The sequence below is a fragment of the Onychomys torridus genome, chromosome 15 (assembly GCF_903995425.1).
Source record: "Onychomys torridus chromosome 15, mOncTor1.1, whole genome shotgun sequence".
NCBI lineage: Eukaryota > Metazoa > Chordata > Mammalia > Rodentia > Cricetidae > Onychomys > Onychomys torridus.
Window position 1 is genome coordinate 3,370,639 of NC_050457.1, and position 18,429 is coordinate 3,389,067.

Here is an 18,429-nt window from a genome sequence, read left to right on the forward strand (position 1 = left end):
AGTCTTTGAAGAAAGACACTGGAGAAGATATCAGAAGATGGAAAAGATCTCCCATTCTCAAGGATCTCTAAGATTAATAGTAAAAATGACCATCTTATTAAAGGCAATCTACAGATTCAACACAATCCTCATCAAAATTCCAACACAATTCTTTACAGACCTCAAAAGAACAATACTGAACTTCATATGGAAAAAAACAAAATCCAAGGATAGCTAAAACAATCCTGTACAATAAAGGAACTTCTGGAGGCATCACCATCCCTGACTTCAAGCTCTACTATAGAGCTGTAGTAACACAACAGAATGACGTTGGCATAAAAACAGACAGATGGACCATTGAATCGAATTTGAAGACCCACATATAAATTCACATGGACACCTGATTTTTACAAAGTAGCCAAAATTATACAATAGAAAAAGAAAGCATCTTCAAGAAATGATTCTGGCATAATTGGATGTCAGCAAGTAGAATGCAAATAGATTCATATCTGTCACCCTGCACAAAACTCAAGTCCAAGTGAATCAAAGACCTCAACATAAATCCAATTATACTGAACCTGCTAGAACACAAAGTGGGAAGTAGCTTTGAATGTATTAGCACAGCAAATAACTTCCTGAATAGAAAACCAGTAGCATAGACACTAAGATCAATAATTAATGAGTTGGACTCATGAAACTGAAAAGCTTCTGTAAGGCAAAGGACACTGTCAATAGAACAAAACAGCAGCCCACAAATTGGAAAAAGACCTTCAACAACCCAATATCCAATAGAGGGCTGATTTTTAAAATATATAAAGAACTCAAACTAGACAACAAAAACCCAAATAATCTAATTAAAAGTTGGGCTACAGATCTAAACAGAGAATTCTCAACAGAAGAATCTCAAATGGCAGAGAAACAATTAAAGAATTGTTCAACATCCTTAGCCATCAGGGAAATGCAAATCAGAACGACTCTGAGATTCCATCTTACACATGTCAGAATGTCTAAGATCAAAAACATAAATGACAGCTCATGCTGGTGAGGATGTAGAACAAGGGGAACACTTCTCCACTTCTGATGGGAGTGCAAACTTGTACAGTTACTTTGGAAATCAACTTGGCGGTTCCTCAGGATATTAGGAATCGATCTACTTCAAGAACTAGCTGTACCACTCTTGGATGCTAAAGGCTGCTCCTCCCTATCACAAGGACACTTGCTCAGTAATGTTCATAACAGCTTTATTCATAATAGAACCTGGAAACAACCTAGATGTTCCTCAACTAAAGAATGGATAAAGAAAATGTGGTATATTTTCACAATTTACTCATCTGTTAAAAACAATGACATCAGGCCAGGCAGTGGTGACATACTCCTTTAATCCCAGCACTCAGGAGGCAGAGGCAGGTGGATCTCTGTGAGTTCAAGGCCAGCATGGTCTACAGAGTGAGTTCCAGGATAGCCAGAGCTACACATAGAGAAACCCTGTCTCTAGAACCAAAAAAAAAAAAAAAAAGAAAGAAAAAAATGACATCAGGAAATTTGAACACAAATGGATGGAACTAGGAAAAAAATCATCATGAGTGAGGTAACCCAGACCCAGAAAGACAAACATGATGTGTACTCACTCATAAGTGGATATTAGCTGGAAAGCGAAGGATAATCATGCTATAATCCACAGACCCAGAGAGACTAGATAACCCAAGGTGGGAAGCATGGATCTTCCTAGGAAGGAGAAATAGAAGAGATCTCATGGGTAAACTGGGGGCAGGTGAGGATGGGAACTCAAGGGATCGATCCAGTTGTGGAGGTGGAAGGGGAGAGGATTGAAAGAGATGACTGGAAAGAGGGCATTTTGGAGTCAGTAGAAACCTGATGCAAGGGAAACTCCCAGGAATTTACAAGGATGACCCCAGCTAAGATTGCTAGCAACAGTGGATACATAGCTTGAACTGGTCATCTCCTGTGATCAGATTGGTGACTACCCCAATTGTCAACAGAAAGCCTTCATCAGTAATTGATGGAAACCCATGCAGAGACCCTCAGCCAATCATTAAGTCAAGCTAGGGGAATCTTGCTGAAGAGAGGGAGGAAAGATTGAAAGAGCCAGAGAGGTCAAGGACATCACAAGAAAACCCACAGAAAAAACTAACCTGGCTCATAGATGCTCACAGAGTCTGAACCAAATAACCAGGGAGCCTGCATAGGACTGACCTAAGCCCTCTACATATATGTGACAGTTGTGTATCTTGGTCTACTTGTAGGACCCCTAATAATGGGAACATGGGCTACCACTTTGGCTGGCTTTTGGAATCCTATTCCTCATACTGGACTGCCTTGCCCAGCCTTAATACAAGGCGGGGGGGGGGGGGAGCTTAGTTTTACTGCAACTTGATATGCCATGCCTTGTTGTTCTGTTTCTGAACAGAAACAGAGGAGGAGTGAATTGGAGGGGAGTAGTGGGGGGGAATTGGAGGAGGGTGGGGAAACTGTGGTCAGGATGTAAAATAAATAATAAAAAATAGAAAAAAGTGGTTTTGATGTGCAGTTCTCTGATGGCAAAGATGTTAGACATTCCTTTTGGTGTTTCTCAGCCATTTGGTAGTCTATTGGAGAATTCTCTATTTAGATCTGTTCTCTAGTGTTTAATTGGATTATTTTGCCTTGTGATATCTAATTTTTTGAATTCTTTATGTATTTTTTGCATTGTATAATTTGTTTGTTGAAGAAAACAGTTATTTTTTAACTTGGTAAGACAATCCCCTGACCCCTGGGTTCAGTGATTCCCCAGAAGGATTTACAGGACTCAACACGATGTCATAATCATGACTAGCATGTGTTATTGCGGAAGTACGATTTTAGAATGCGGGACAATGAAGTTGAGTTTTGAGGGAGCAGCTCCAAGGACCTTCTTATGGAGTCATACAAAACATATTGAGTTCCCTCAGAAATGAGTTCTGACATGTCTGCAGTGTCTACTAGAGACCTCTTCTGGAGACTTATTGAAGACTGACTATGCAGGTGTACCCTCTGCTTGGGATGCTCACAATACCAGACTTTCAGAAAGACAACAGGGGCTTAGCTTAACCATATTGTACAGTTTAGGTACAAGGAACACTTGCCAGAGGGACAGGAGTGTTCCAAAACAGAAATTTTCAGGGCCAACATTGCAAATAGGCTTTTCTCATGGCGTTCTTTAATTTAGATTCAATATTAAAGTGATTTTACTCAATTTGTGTGTGTGTGTGTGTGTGTGTGTGTGTGTGTGTGTGTGTGTGTGTGTGTTTTGGTGTTTCTAGTCTCTCATGTTGAAAATATAGATCCTAATAACATTAATACAATTATTTAATATTTCAATGTTAATATTAATAATACCAATGTCAGTGCTAATAATATGGCTACTGGAAACAATTCAGAAATTCTATGTAGTTGTTTAGTACTCATTGAGAATTTTTTATTAATTTGCTCTGGAGTTATTTGGAATAATACTTCTCTGAGTGTCGAAGTCAGAAACTTGATTGGAGGTTTATTTCATATGACTTTCTTTTTTACTGACTTACCTCACAGCCGGTTACGAGCACAATTCATTTCTGCAGCTTCTTTCCCTGACTCTTCCCCATCTTCCCGCCTTCTCCTGTGCCCTCCCACACCTTACAGTCCATTCTCACCTTAGTGTCATGTGCTCCCTTTTGCTCCTCCCCAGCTACCTCATTTCCTTCTTAGGGTTTCTATAACTTCTAAATCCAGGGGCTAAGCTTTATAATTATCAATTACATTTATTTTATAATTATCTTAAATTCTCATATAGTTTTAAAAGAAGCAAATGAGGCAAATTTAGGAAGTCTGGTTTCAGATGTTCCTTCTTTACCCATCCCCTCGCTTTTCCTTTCCTGCAGGAAGGATTTTAATTAGCTTTCAGTTTCTCGTTTGATTCTTTAGAATGAAACCAAATTTATAATTTCTTTCCTTAGGAAATACAAACATACTTTTCATACTGTTCAGCACCTGTTTTTTTTGTCTTTTAAAAAAATTAATATTATTTCCTGGGGATTATACCGTTGTATAAAAGTCATAAAGATTCCTAATGATGATGTTTTTTATTGGGCACAGGCTTACAGCACAGCACAAACAAAGTACATTGGGACACAAAATCTATCATAAGGCTTTGCTCTTTCATGAAAAGTTTTTCCTACCCAGAGCTTTGGTAAAAAATCCAGCGTCCTTGCTCCTTGCTGTTCTCCTGGAAGGTGTTACTGCTCCCTGGCTCCCTGATAAGTGTAATCTGCCTCTTTACTGTTGTGTGTGTCTCAGGTGTCTCACTGTAACTGTAACTGTGTGGTCCCAAACCATGTCTCCTGTCTCTACATGTCACCTTCATAGGATGGCGATTATGCTCTAGGTCAGTTTCTTCTTTATATTTCTTTAATGTTCTTGGAGCTGTAACTTCCAGTCTTGTAACTCTGTCCTTCTAAAGTGTGTGCATGTGTGTGCATGTGTGTGTGTGTGTGTGTTCTGTATTTTATTGGGCATTTTTCTATGATGCCAAAAGTAGATCAACTGTATTTATTTCTAACATTCACAAGCCCACAAGCCACCCTTTCCTGTAATTATCCAGCTGAAAGGAGATAAGCATGTATATGTGTATACACCCCCCCCCCCCACACACACACAAACTCATGAATACCCAGTTTTATTAGATGTGATTTAGGATTAAAGTAAGCCTTTCCTGTCTAACCTGCCCTTGTCTTTATCTGCAGTGGTAAGTCATTTGTAATCATTATTTTAAGACGTTTTCTATCCTATTCTTAAGTTCTCCCTCCTCACCTTACCTTTCTCTAAATGGAAAAAGAAAAGTCAAGGAAGCTAGGTGAAAGGAAGTTAGGGCATCCCATTTCAGCATTTCATTCAAAAAGTTAGTAAATAACGAAGGCATAAGGCTTTTAGACAGCATTGTGGAGAATTTAAATTATTTTCAGTAAAATAAAAAAAGTTACTGAACTACAGTTATTAATGAGTGGGCATGAGTGCAGACTGTTCCAGGTTATTCTGTGAGTTTCTGAGGAGAGGGCATCCCATTGCAAAGGTTCATGGTGCCTGTTTGTCTCACTCACTTCTGCTGGTCTCCCCAGGGCTTTCTTTTAGCCTATATGTCAGCCTGGGTGTTTCATTGAAATGGCCTCTGATATCAGCATGCCATATAGAGAAACTTTCAAATGTAATATGTTTAGATTGGATAGTTTGCTGTTTACTTTTGTGAAATTAAATACGTATAGTGGAGACAATATTGGCAAACAGTCAAGTACCTTAGAAGTATACAAATCAGAGTCAAGTTTTCATATGTCTTAAAGAGATCGGTAGTATTCAGAGAAATCTCTTTTGTCATGTGAAGATACTACACTTATTTGAAAGTTTGAGCTGAGGCAAGTATATTGCAAAAGTATAAGAAAATTTACTCAACCAATTCTGAGCATCAGTGATGAAAGTAGGTATTCAACTTGCAATGTTTTTAACTTATACAGAACACTTACCCAGTGGGAAACAATGACAGCACCGTCATTCAATCTGTATTTAGACTGCTTTAAGTAGTTCCCAGGAAAGTTAATTTTGGGGGCCAGAGAAGATGCTGTCTTTGAGAAAATTTAGCTATTTTTCTCTGGAAGCCAGGCTAAAGTGCTGGGGATGCAGCTCAGTTGGGAGAGTGCTTCACTGGCATGCACAGATCCCAGCCATTGATTCCCAGTTCCCCCAAACTGTGTGGTAACACAGGCCTGGAATTTCAGCACTTGGGAGGGAGATGCAGAAAGATTAGAAATTCAGTCACATTGGTCTACAAGAGACCCTGCCCTAAAACAAAACAAAACACACTAAATTAAAAAAAAAAAAAAAAAAGCAAGCAAGCAAGCTGCTGTATGAATGGCATCACCACCCAGTGATCAGCAAAGTGAGTGAGGTGTTCCCTAAGTGACCCTAGATTCAGTCTCCAGAACCCAACACTGTTCCTATTTACTAACGTATTTAAAACATACTTGTGGGGTGTGAGAGCTATGGAGTCTTAATGGACTCTTCCTGATGTTTCATGCTGTAACATTTGCCATACATTTTCTGTTGTTCATTTCTTCATCATCTGCAGGTGTCAAAGTTAACACCAATTGGCTTTTATGCATAGTAAACAATTCTACACAAAGCACACACATTTAAATATGGATGTACAGGTGGAACCAATAACATGCACATGCTAACAAGCAAAACCTAGGCTCTGTGAGAAAACCCTCCTGGAGCCTGGAGCTGTCACTGTTCTACAGCGAAGCGCAATTAAGACAGAAAGCTTCATTTTCCATCTAATTGAGTTTGCCAAAGCAGAATCTTTGATCCATTTGTTGAAAACCGGAGCATGTCTGTCTTAGTTAGGGTTACTACTTCTATGAGGAAACACCATGACCAAGAGCAATTTGGGGAGCAAAGGGTTGTTTTAGCTTACATATCTCAAGTCATAGTCCATTGAGAGAAGCCAATGCAGGACTTCAGGGCAGAAACCTGGAGGCAAGAGCTGACGCAGAGGCTAGCCTAGCCTGCTTTCTTAAAGAACTCAGGACCACCAGCCCAGGGTGGTACCACCCACAGAGAGTTGTACCCTCCCCTATCAATCACTAATTAAGAAAAATGCCCCATAAGCCTGCCTATGGCATTGTCTCAATTGAGATTACCTCTTCTCAGATGACTACGGCTTGTGTCAAGTTGACTTACTATTAGCCAGCACGATGTCTTTTCTCAGAATCAATAAGCTCACCAGGTGAGAGGCTGACGAGTGAGTGAAGAGAACATAACCTTTGATCTGGTTTTGTGGCAGGAGGTTTAATTACAGCTGTGGGCGTGAGGGAGTGAGAACGCAAGCTAAAAACAGCGAAACATCCCTACTGTTAGTGACGTCATTTCCTACTTAGCTTTCTGTATGTGTCCAGAAAGTCTGGCTTTGAGTTACTGACTAAGTACTCATTCCTACAGAGGTCTAGGGCTCAGTTCCTAGCACTCACATAGTGGCTCACACCTCCGGTTCCAGGGGATTTGTTGTCCTGTTCTGATCTCCTCAGGCACCAGACATGCACATGGTGCTCATAAAGAAACACAGGCAAAACATTCACACATAAAACAATATAAAGAAAGCTAATAAAATTAAAAGTAGGGTTTTCATAGATCAGTGCCTAGCCCTAGTCATCATAGAGACTTCACTCAGCAACTGATGGAAACATATAGTGATCCAAACATCAGGTGGAGCTTGGGGAATCCTGCAGAAGAGAGAGAGGATGCCATTAAATGCAAACAATTTTGACAAAGGTAGGCTAGAAGTCCTCCTCCAAGGGCCATGCCATGTTATTATTGCAGATGCTGATTTCTTGGACAAACATCTTGACAACATAGATTTTCCATGGATCCTAGATTTAATAGGATGCTCTGAGCTACCATTTAGAACCCAGCAGATCCCCTTCCCACACAGATAAGCCTGTTTGAGTCAAACAAGACACAATGGTTGGAATATGTTACAAACCGGCTACATAAAGATGTAGATGAGTTGGAGCTGTTATGTTTATTTTGTATTGATATTTTCCCAGTGAATGAATAAAGGAAAAAAGCTTACTTTTCTCTGTTTCATTTTGATTTTTGTTTACTTAAAGGGGTATTTAACCATAATATTTGAAAACAAGTTGTACACTTAGCCTTGGGAAATCCTTCATTTTCCCCGCCTTCTCTGCATTAAGAGGCTGTGTGTCAGTAACAACATGTCTCCTTCATGATACGTTGAGTATACACAACACTAAATTTATAATTACCTATAAAACATTCTCTCTCTTTGTCTTTGCATGTATATGTGTGTGTGGTATGTGTATTTGAATTCTCCTGTGTTCTGCTGCATGTGTGTGCAGGCCAAAGGTCAACGTTAGGTCGTCTTGGATTGCTTTCTACTTTATTTACTGAGACAGCATCCCCTGATGACTCCAGAGCTCATACATTCATGTATCTCACTTTCCCTGGGGAGTCCACTCTTTCTTCCTGCTAAGTGCTGGGCTTACAAGTGGGTCACGGTACTCACCTGCCTTATGTTGGCTCTGGGTGACCAAACTCTGGGCTTCACTTGCACGACAAATATTTGTCCACGGAGTCATTTCCTCAGAACCGCACAAAATATTCTCTTTTCTGCTTTTAAGTTAAGAAACACATTCGGAAAATTTGTTTGAGAACATTTCCAAAATGAGCCACAGCTAGTGATGTTAGTTAGTAGACATCTAATTTTAAGAAGTAATTTATTTGTTAACAGTTAGATGCCCATTTGTAGCCATATTGATATGTATAAACAGTACCTTGCTGCAAAATTGGTATAGTGAACATATTTGTATGTCAAATATTAAAACTTTGAAAACATGTTTTCTTCAAAAATATAATAAAATATTAAGTATTATTATCTTTGTAATTAACAAAAAATAGGGCCGGAGCGATTACTCAGCAGATTAGAGCATTTGCTGCTCTTTCAGAGGACCAAGGTTTGTTTCCCAGCACCTAAATGATAGTTTACAACTGTCTACCTCCAGTTCCAGGGGATTTAGTGCCCTCTTCTGGTCTCCACAGGCACTAGGTACACATGACATGCCCTTATATACGTGTAGAGGAAACAGTCATAAAGCAAAACACATGAAATAAGAACAAATGATCCTTACTTTTTTGTGGTGCTAGGGATTGAACGCAGGATGTAGAATATTGTAGCCAAGCTCCCTAAGCCCTGTCTTAGGATTCTTAACTAACCTGTACCACATGGTCGAGGCCAAATGTTGGTCTTTTCTCTCTTGATGAAAATCTGGAAATATTTGAATTGAATTAAGGAAAATGTGCACATTTATAGCTTGCAATGTAATGAAAATTTTAGGGAGTGTCTCATTTGTATTTTCTTTATGTGTTTGATTTTCTTTCTTAAAAAGAATTATAATTTAATGCTAGACCTGGGTATGCCATTCTATTTTCTTTTTCTAAGCAACAGAAGACAAAACCAAACCAAACGTTAGAGAAGAACCTCAAATAAAAAAGAGTAACAAACGGAAAAGAAGAGCCACATATGCACAGCTGTGAGGAGTGAGCATCGAAACCACACATGTGCCATATCATCACTGCCAAAGGCACCCTCCTTGAGACTGTCCCAGAAAGAAAACTCAAACTGTATCAGTAGATACTTAGGTGAACGCTGTCTGCTTTTTCTCTGGACTTCTATTGTTTAGAAAGAATTATTATTTTTTTAATTACGACTATTTTATTTTCTGTCATTTTGCCTCTTGTGAATATCGCATAAAAAGAACCATGTGCTGTAGTTTCAGTGGGATTTGTAGCTCTAGGTTAGTGTCCTAGAGGCTTCATCCTTACTATGGCAGCCCTGAGGTGGGGAGCTTTAAGAAGGGTGGTCTAGAGGGAGCTGCTTAGGTCATGCTTTGTGTACTTCATTTTGAGGATCTACTTTTTTTGTTGTATGAATACTTCTTTTTATTGTTGAGCAATATTTTTACAATTCTAATAGTAATGTCTCAGCAGATATATGATTTGAAAAAAATTCCATCTGTCATCGGTTTCCTCTTCATATAGACAGTAATATATTTTGAGACAAAATTATATTGATTTTTATCAAGTATAACTTTTTAATTTTTGTGGCTAATTTGTTCTGTACACATCAAAGACTCATTTGCCACCTCAGAGGTCATAAAGATCTAACTCTATGTTTTTTTCTACTAATTGCATAATTAAAGCTCTTGTATTTAGGTCAAGTATCTATTTTGCATTAATTGTAGTAATAATGGTTAGAGGTGGTGGGGATGTATGCAGTCTCTTTATTTTGTATGTGGCTACCCATTTGTCCCTGTACCATTTGCTGAATATATTTATTTCCTGATTGAATGTTCTGTTCATGCTTGTTGAACATCAGTTGGCAGGACTGAAGATAAAGACGGATCAGTAGTTAAAAGCTCTTGCTGCTCTTGCAGAGGATCTAGGTTCAATTCCTAGCTCCCATGTGGTGCCTTGTAACTACTTGTAACTCCAGTTCCAGGGGACCTCATCCCCTCTTATGCTCTCCCAAGCACCAGGCAGGCATGTTGTACACAGAGATACATTCAGAAAAAAAATACTTATACATGTAAAATAAATTAATCTTAAAAAAAAGAAAGAAACAAAATCAATTTGGCAAAAAGTCTTCATGTGTTCTGGACTTTCAGTTCTAATATATATATATGTATGTATATGTTATCACTATGCCCGTAATGTATTGTTTCTGTTATTTTAGGTTTGTAGCAAGTTTTGAAATTAAGTAATGTAAATGCTCCAACTATTTTTTTGTCTTTCAGATATTGTTTGGGTGTTTTGAGTCCTTTGAAATTCCATAGGAATTCAAGGCACTGTGTATTATTTTAAGAAAAATTGATGTTCCTCTTAACATTAGTTCAGAAACAGGGATGTGTTACAACTTGTCTTGGGCTTCGTTAGTCTCTTTCCACAAGGTTTCATGGTTTCCGGTGTACACATTTTTCACTGGCATGGTTTAGTTTATAGATAGTTTATCCTTTTAAGTGCTTTTGTAAGTAGAATTAGTTTCTTAATTTTCTTTTCAGTTTTATTGCTACTGTATAGAAATAAACTTATTTCTTATTTATTTTCCTAATTTGCAGCTTCACTGAACTGATTTATTGACTCTAGCAGAATCTTTTAATTTGCCTTTGAAAAATCTACATGATTTTGTATATGTAGAATCATGTCATGTGTAAATAGACATAGTTTTACTTCTCCATATCTGTAAAGGGTATCTATTTGGATTTTTTTTTTAATTTATTTTTTATGGGGTAATTGCTTTGGCTTGAGCTTCCTATAAAATGTTAAATAGCAATTATTTTGTTCCTGATCTTGGAGGAAAAGTTTCATTCTTTCACCATTGAATGTTGGGCTTTTCATAAGTGCCCCTTTGAGTTGTGCATTGTCTAAGGGCTACTATTGCTACAATGAAACACCATGACCAAAGCATCTTGAAGAGGAAAGAGTTTATTTGGCTTATACTTCATTGTCATAGTCTATCATTGAAGGAAGCCAGGACAGGAACTTAAACAGAGCAGGAACCTGGATGCCGTGAAGAAGGGTTCCTTAGTGGCTTGTTCCCCTAGCTTGCTCAGCCTGCTTTCTTACAGAACTGAAGAACACCAGCCCAGGGATGACTCCTCTACAACGGTTGGGCTGTCCTCTGTGAATCAGTAATTAAGAAAATACCATACAGACTTGTGAAACATGATCTTAATTAATCTTAACAATAAAAACCCAGAGTTAGGGTGAAAGCTGAAAGATCAGAGAAGCAGAGCAGCAGCAGCCGTTAAAGGCTTCTTACCTCTATGAATCCTCAGACTGAATGAGGGCTGAGATCCTGTCTCCACCTCCCTAGTGCTGGGATTAAGGGCATGCACCACCAATGCCTGGCTCTGTTTCTCTTTAGACTGGTTCAATCTCATGTAGCTCAGGGTGGCCTTGAACTCCTGATCTTCCTATTTCCTCCTCCCAAGTGCTGGGATTAAAGGTGTGAGCCACCAGTGACTGGCCTCTATAGTTATCTAGTGCCTAGCTCTGCTCTCTGATCTCCAGGCAAGCTTTATTTGGCAGAACACAAATAAAATATCATACAACAGACTTGCCTAAAGCTTGATCTTGTACAGGCATTTTCTCAGTTGAGGCTCTCTCCTCTCTAATGACTCTAACTTGTGTTAAGTTGTCATAAAACTAACCAGGATTGGGGTATAGTTCAACAGTAAAGCACTTACATTATACTTGCAAAGCCCTGGTATCCTGTGTTGTTACAAATTCATCTTTGTGTGTTATTTGGACATTAACGTAAGTTTACATTGTTTTGTGTATTCTTTAAAATCAAACAAAAATAAAAAGAGGGATTATGGTCCACCTAAGGTAAAGCCCCATAAGAATTCCCCTACCCACATTCACATGTTAATTAATCAGGTCTTAGTTAGGTAACCATATTTTCAAGATTTCATGGGCGCAGCTTCCATGTGGTATATTGAAGACACAATGTCACAGCACATTTCCTGCTCCTCTGGTTCCTGTGGTTCTTCTGTCCCCCTTATACAATATTTCCTGTATGTGTATCAGTTAATGTTGGGTACTGCTTGGTTCTAAAAATGTACACATACTAGCAACACTAAGTGGACTCAGAAGGTTATATTTATATATTTTATGTGTTGTAATATATTATTAAATATAATGGGGGAGGCAGGTACGGAGAAGTTAGAGGTGGGGAAATGACTTAAGTACAGCATACATATTTGAAGTAAAAAATAATCCAATAAAATTAAGAAATAAGGGTTACATGTCAAGATCCACACTGAGATGTGCTTATGAGACTATCTTAACAGTTGTTTTATTTCTTTGTATTATTTTAGTTTCTGTCTGGTATCCTTTTGTTTATGTGGAAGGATCCCCCATCTGCAACTCTTGCTGATTAGGCTGCTATCAATGAATTTTCCTAGGTTTTGTTGTCTTCAAGTATCTTAGTTTTCACTTCTGAAGGATTGGTTTTCTAGATTAAGCCCTTGGCTTGCCTGCTTTTTCCTTTATATATTTTACATAGCTTATCCTATTTCCTTTGGCCTCAGGAATTTCTCATGAGAAACAGCCTGCAATTTACTGAGGATTCAGAGCATATGATGAATCCTTGCATTTCTGCTCCTTACAAGACTTTTTCTCCTTGTCTCTTACTTTTAATCGTTCAATCATGTATCTTGCAGTAGATCTCTTTGAGTTTGTCCTGCTTGGAGTTTTAAGTTTCCCAACGTATAGATTCATGTTGTCAATCAAATTTGGGGAGGTTTTGAATAATGTTCCTCATTTTTCTTATCCATTTTGGTCTCTTGCTGTGGATATCGCTCTGTGTAAATAAAGTTCTGATTGACCAGTGGCCAGGCGGGACAAGAGAGAAGAGAATTCTGGGAAGTAGAAGGCTGGGGAGAGACACCGCCAGCCACCGCCATGAAAAGCAACATGTAAAGACACTGGTAAGCCACAAGCCATGTGGCAAAGTATAGACTAACAGAAATGGGTTAATTTAAGATAGAATAAGTAGATAACAAGAAGCCTGCCACGGCCATACAGTTTCTAAACAATGTAAGTTTCTGTGTGCTTTCTTGGTTAGGTCTGAGCGATTGTGGGACTGGCGGGTAAGAGAGATTTGTCCTGACTGGGCCAGGCAGGAAAACTCTAACTACAGTCTCTTGTTGTTCTAAAGCTTCTGTACTGTATTAGTGTGCTCGATGGTGTCCCATAAGTCTGTCAGGCTGTGTTTGTTTCCTCTACTAACTTCTTAACTCCAGTGCATGCTGGCCAGTTCTTTCCTTTGCCTGCTAAAATAGACCATGGAACATATCTTGTGAATTAAAATTTTTCATCTCTTATATTTTTCAGCTCCAGTATTCGTATTTATAAAATATTTTCTATTCCTTTATTGATATTTTTACTTACTCTTAGATTGCCTAATTTAATTTATTTATTAATCCTTTCATAAATAATTATGATAGTTAATGTCTTTGTCTGATAAGTATGTCTGGGCTGCCTTAGGAATGGTTTATCTTAGTTTTTTTTTTTTGTTGTTGTTATGGGTTATACTTTCCCAGTTTTTGGTGACACTTGTGCATTTTTTTGGTGTGGAAAAGTGGGTAATTTAAGTATTGTGACAAAGCAATTTTGATATCAGATTGTCCCTTACATCATGAATGCTAGTCATTGCTTGATGAAGGCCACAGATGTTCCTTTGTTCAGTGACATTTCCAATTCTGTGACAAGCAAACAAAACCATAATATTTATCATTGTGTGGTGGCTGAAGTCTATCCTTTATTATTGGCACGGTCAAGCCATGATTTCCTTAAATGCCTGGTTACAACAAAAGAAGGGAAACTTTGAGACAGGTCCCGTCACAGGCCCTTCTGGTCACAGGCCAGACAAGCTGCTTTCACTTGTCTGGTTTGCCTCATTGGCTGCCCCTTAGAAACTACCAGGCAGACCCAAACACAGAATCCAGGTTCTGGAGCAGAAGGCCTTTGTAGTGATCCTGGTAGTAGCAGGCTACACTGGGAATACAGGTCCTAATCTCATGGCCTTGTTCTATGTGTCGCTGAAATGCACCAATAGTATTTTCTATATAAGCATTCTTGTTGATACTAAAAAGTGCTCAGTTAGATTCTAGGATGCTAAAATAGTTGATTCTGTCATATTTGGTGGAGAAACTAATCTTGGAGCTCTCCACACTACCTTATTCCATGACCTTACTCCCGTCTATGCTCATTCTTGCAAGTGTTCTTTGAGCCATAAGTTAATCACCTACTTGCAACCAAATGACAGGATCAAGAGACAAGATGAAAGCACATTCTAGTGAAGAAAATATACGCTCCAGGGATCACTGATACATACTTACCAGCGGTTATAAGAGCATGCCACGGGTGAATGCATCTGGGTTTTAAGAATTGCATTTCCGTTCAGTTCCTGCCTTTGGGAAGCACTTGTAGCAGTGTGGCGCTGCAGTAACGGAAGCCTTTGTTAGGAGGATTGGCAGTTCACGTTGATTGCCATCTTGAGTTTAGATACATGGCACTGTAACATGTGAACACAGAGGCGGAGTCTGTAGCGCAGCCTCATGTCTTCTTGCTGACATGGGTGTCGTGTTGCCAATCCTTCTACTTGTTTCGCTTCCCAAATCTGTGGGCGGGTCATGAACAATTGCTTCATGGCTGTGTGTAGTCTGCAGGCCGTATGTTGTGTAGGCCTGCTGCAGACAATGCTCTTTAATTGGGCAGAAAAGTTGCTGCACCGGCTCCTCTCCCACTTCAAAAAGCTGAGCACATGCTGTTACTGCAGCATTTCCAGCCTGTGCCAGCTCGAGGAGCAAGAGCCTAGGGTCGGAATCCAGCTAGGGACTCCGTGCTGGGAACCGACACTGTCTTCCCACTGTTGAGCCTGACCAGAGTTACAGTTGTAAGGAGGTTACTGTGTGGATTAATATGCTTTACTCATGCTGGAAACTTACTAGACGTCAGCTGCTTTTAGAGTCCCACACAAGATGACTTTCATTAAAGTTTTGGTAATTACTCAGAAAAGTATAATAGAATACATTTGGGAAAAAACGGTTTCAATGGAAGGTCTTGGGTTGCCTGGCTGGCAGGCTGCCCCCACGTCTCTCCCACTCCTACCAAGAATGTTACAGGTAATAGCAAATTTAATATCTTAAAAATGTAAGTGGAGAAAGGAAATAGTGGAATTGACTTATTTACCTGTTTTTCTTGATGTGCATTAGATATAAATAAATTAGTTTTGATGGAAACAAATAATTTTCTATTTCTTTAAGTAGCTATATTTTATGGTTTAACTTTAAACCCTGGAGAACAGAAAGTGGGGATGAAATGTATATCAAAATATTATCTATCGAAAATTAAACAACTTCATATAGTGTCATCCAAAAACTTTCTCTAAAGGCTTTTTAAAATTATGACTAAAGTATTTAAATTTATAACCATGCACTAAGAAACAAATAGTTTTTAATCTTTTGCATATGTTTCCATGTGACATTAATGCTGTTTACATTAGTGTTGATGTTTCAGGTCAATATAACTTTCACTAGAACTAAAATTGCTAACACCACAATCTTGATAGTGTATATGTGAATATTTAATCTTGTTGCTATAAACAGCTCTAATGCTACATTTTCATTGAGTGTGATGCGCCTTCTGTTAGTGTTGGCGTCTAAGCAACCTGACTTTCCATTTTCCTGTTGTATACACAGTGCAGAGTATTCCCACCTGAGCTTCCCCCCAAGTTTCATTTGGTAAACAGAACATGATTTGAAAGATGTTTTTATTTTATGCTGCTCAAATCAAGCTTTGAATCAAGCCAAATGATGAAAACACAGTCCAGCTTTCTCCCCAGCAGAATGCAATTACCTCTAAGGCTTATAGTAGAAAGACAGACTAATTGAGACCACTTGTATTTGTTTCCAGTTAGCAAAGATTCTTATTCAGAAATGTCCATTTCTTAAAATACAGCAAGGTGTGTTTGTATTTAGTAAATGGGAAGGTAGGAGCTCTGGAAAGCAAGGATTCTGGTGGCCTTCTCAAAGGGGCATCTACCACTGCTGTGCTGCACTGGTATGAGGTCATAATGAGAGACCATAAGCAAACAGTAGATGATTCACGTCAGATGCTCCTCCAGTGTTAGTGGGAAAAGCAGCTGATGTATGGGATATTGAAGGCAGATTAAGTTGTTAATGTATATTAGTATATTCTTAATTTCCTTTTAATTGAAAAAGACATATTGACTTTAATTAGAACCATTTCACAGGAACTGTCAATTAGCACATGTCAAACTAGTTAATTCAGAACAGAATTCTTTTAATTAGGGTCTGCTTTCCTTTAACTATGGGGCCAATGAAATCAGCCTTTCCTTATCTAGATTTTAAATGTCTCTGAGACATATAATACAAATGTAGACTCTTATCTATTATTAGAAGCCCATATGGATAACATTAAAATGATGATGCTGGCATTGTTCATGCTGCACAAATCAGAGTCCCTTTATGACTGTTTGAAAAAAATGGCTTTGAACAAAGACCACTTTAAATACCAGATTTATCCTACTTTAAAGAGACTACAAAATTTATGACATTCATGTTCACATTTAAAGTATTATTTAATACGTCTGCTCAAATAAATGGGCCTATTCAAACGTTTTGTGTGTTCTATCAGCTGAAGACACATAAAGCATTGTCAAATCACACAGCAACATTTTTCCCTTAAATGAACTGTAATCAAAAAGGGAAAACAGACTGGATGATTTTTTTGGCATAACATAAAAATAGCACTGTTAACTTTCATTGCACTCTAAGATTTCATATCAATAGTTGATACAGTGACTAAACCACTAGTGGTGAGCTAATGTGATCTTGGTACTCAGGCAGTGTAAAACCTGAAGCTTGGCTGTTACTTAATGTAATGATGTGGAATTACAGCATTTTAGTTACAGTTGGCATGAGGCACATACACTGGCTTGGTGGGACAGGGCTGTGCAATGTTCACCTACAAATAAGAATGCTCAAGATTAAGAGAGGAGAATTAAGTGATATGGAAAAGGAAAATTTATGTGAAATTCAGCTTTCTTTATTATGTGAGGTTTAGAAACTGTTTTACAATGAGTGAAGATTACTGGGATTAATGAAAAGAATATTTAATAAGCTAAACTCTGGATTCTAGAGAAAATTATCTAGCAAGATACTTGCTCACCCTGTATCAGAGCATTTAACTTAATGTAAGCAGCAGTCTTTCTTTCTGAAACAGGCTTTACTGTTACTCTATTGGTGGCTGCTTTAGGTAAACTAAGTGAGAGTTCCCCAATTTGGTTTATCACATGCAAAACAATAAAGCCCATAAACAAGCAATTGAAGAAGTACCTCTAAATGCCCTTCATTTGCTTCTGGGGTTGACCCCTTCTTCTCAGCTATTTCTGGGGGACTTTAGTTTTACATTGTGCCATCAGAAGGCATGGCCTGTGTCCCAGTACACTCCCCTCTAATTTGTCCAGGTCTGGAGCTTTTACTTCTTTGTTGGTATCACATAACATCTTGAGCTCTTTTGTGTGTGAAAGTTATTTGTGTGTATATGTACAACATTTTATTGTCTGTCCTCAATACTTTGTATATATTATTTTACGATAAATTTTATGTTTTTGAGAATTTTGACATGGGAAGATTAATCAATATTCATCTCCCTAAAATCTGTAGATGTATGCATGGCCAACATTCTCAAATGAGTTTTCTTTGCTGTGGACTAATTCCATGTATGTCCTAAAATTCATAGGCTGAAACTGAACCCTGAATGTGTTGGTATTTAACCGTTAGGAGGTGGTTATGTCATGAGGCTAAGCCCCTCATAAATGAAACTAGTAGCTTTATAGAGAGACTCATTGGTTCTCAACCTTCCTAATGCTGTGGCCCTTTAATACAGTTCCTCAGGTTGTGGTGACCCCAACCATAAGACTGTTTTCATTGCTACTTCATAACTGCAGTTTTGTGGCTGTTATGAATCATAATATTAACATTTGTGTTTACTGATGTACTTAGGTGACCTCTGTGAAAAGATTGACCCCAGGGGGTTGGGACCCACATATTGAGAACCACTTCCCTAGAGAGCTGCTGTTCCCTTCTGACATCTGATGACACATAAGAAGGTGATATCTAGAAAACAGCAGGCTTTCCCTGGCACCAAACCTGCTGGAGTCTCTCTGAAACAGGGCTGGTGAGTTGGCTTAGTGGGTGAAGGTTTTGCCTTCATATCTGATGACGTGAGTTTAATCTCTGGAACATATATGGTGGAGAAAACAGACCCCACAAGTTGTCC

At 38.5% G+C, this 18,429-nt stretch overlaps 1 long non-coding RNA gene across 2 annotated transcripts in view; it reads left to right on the plus strand.

Annotated features, from left to right (window-relative positions):
- Nucleotides 1-10,021, plus strand: part of LOC118596273 — an 85,022-nt gene extending 75,001 nt beyond the window's left edge. Inside the window, exon 8 of one of the 2 annotated variants that reach the window (XR_004946675.1) lies at nt 8,999-10,021. This is a non-coding gene — a long non-coding RNA (uncharacterized LOC118596273). The remainder of the gene's footprint in view (nt 1-8,998) is intronic. The other variant, XR_004946676.1, reaches the window with a different exon arrangement.
- Nucleotides 10,022-18,429: the final 8,408 nt, after the last annotated feature.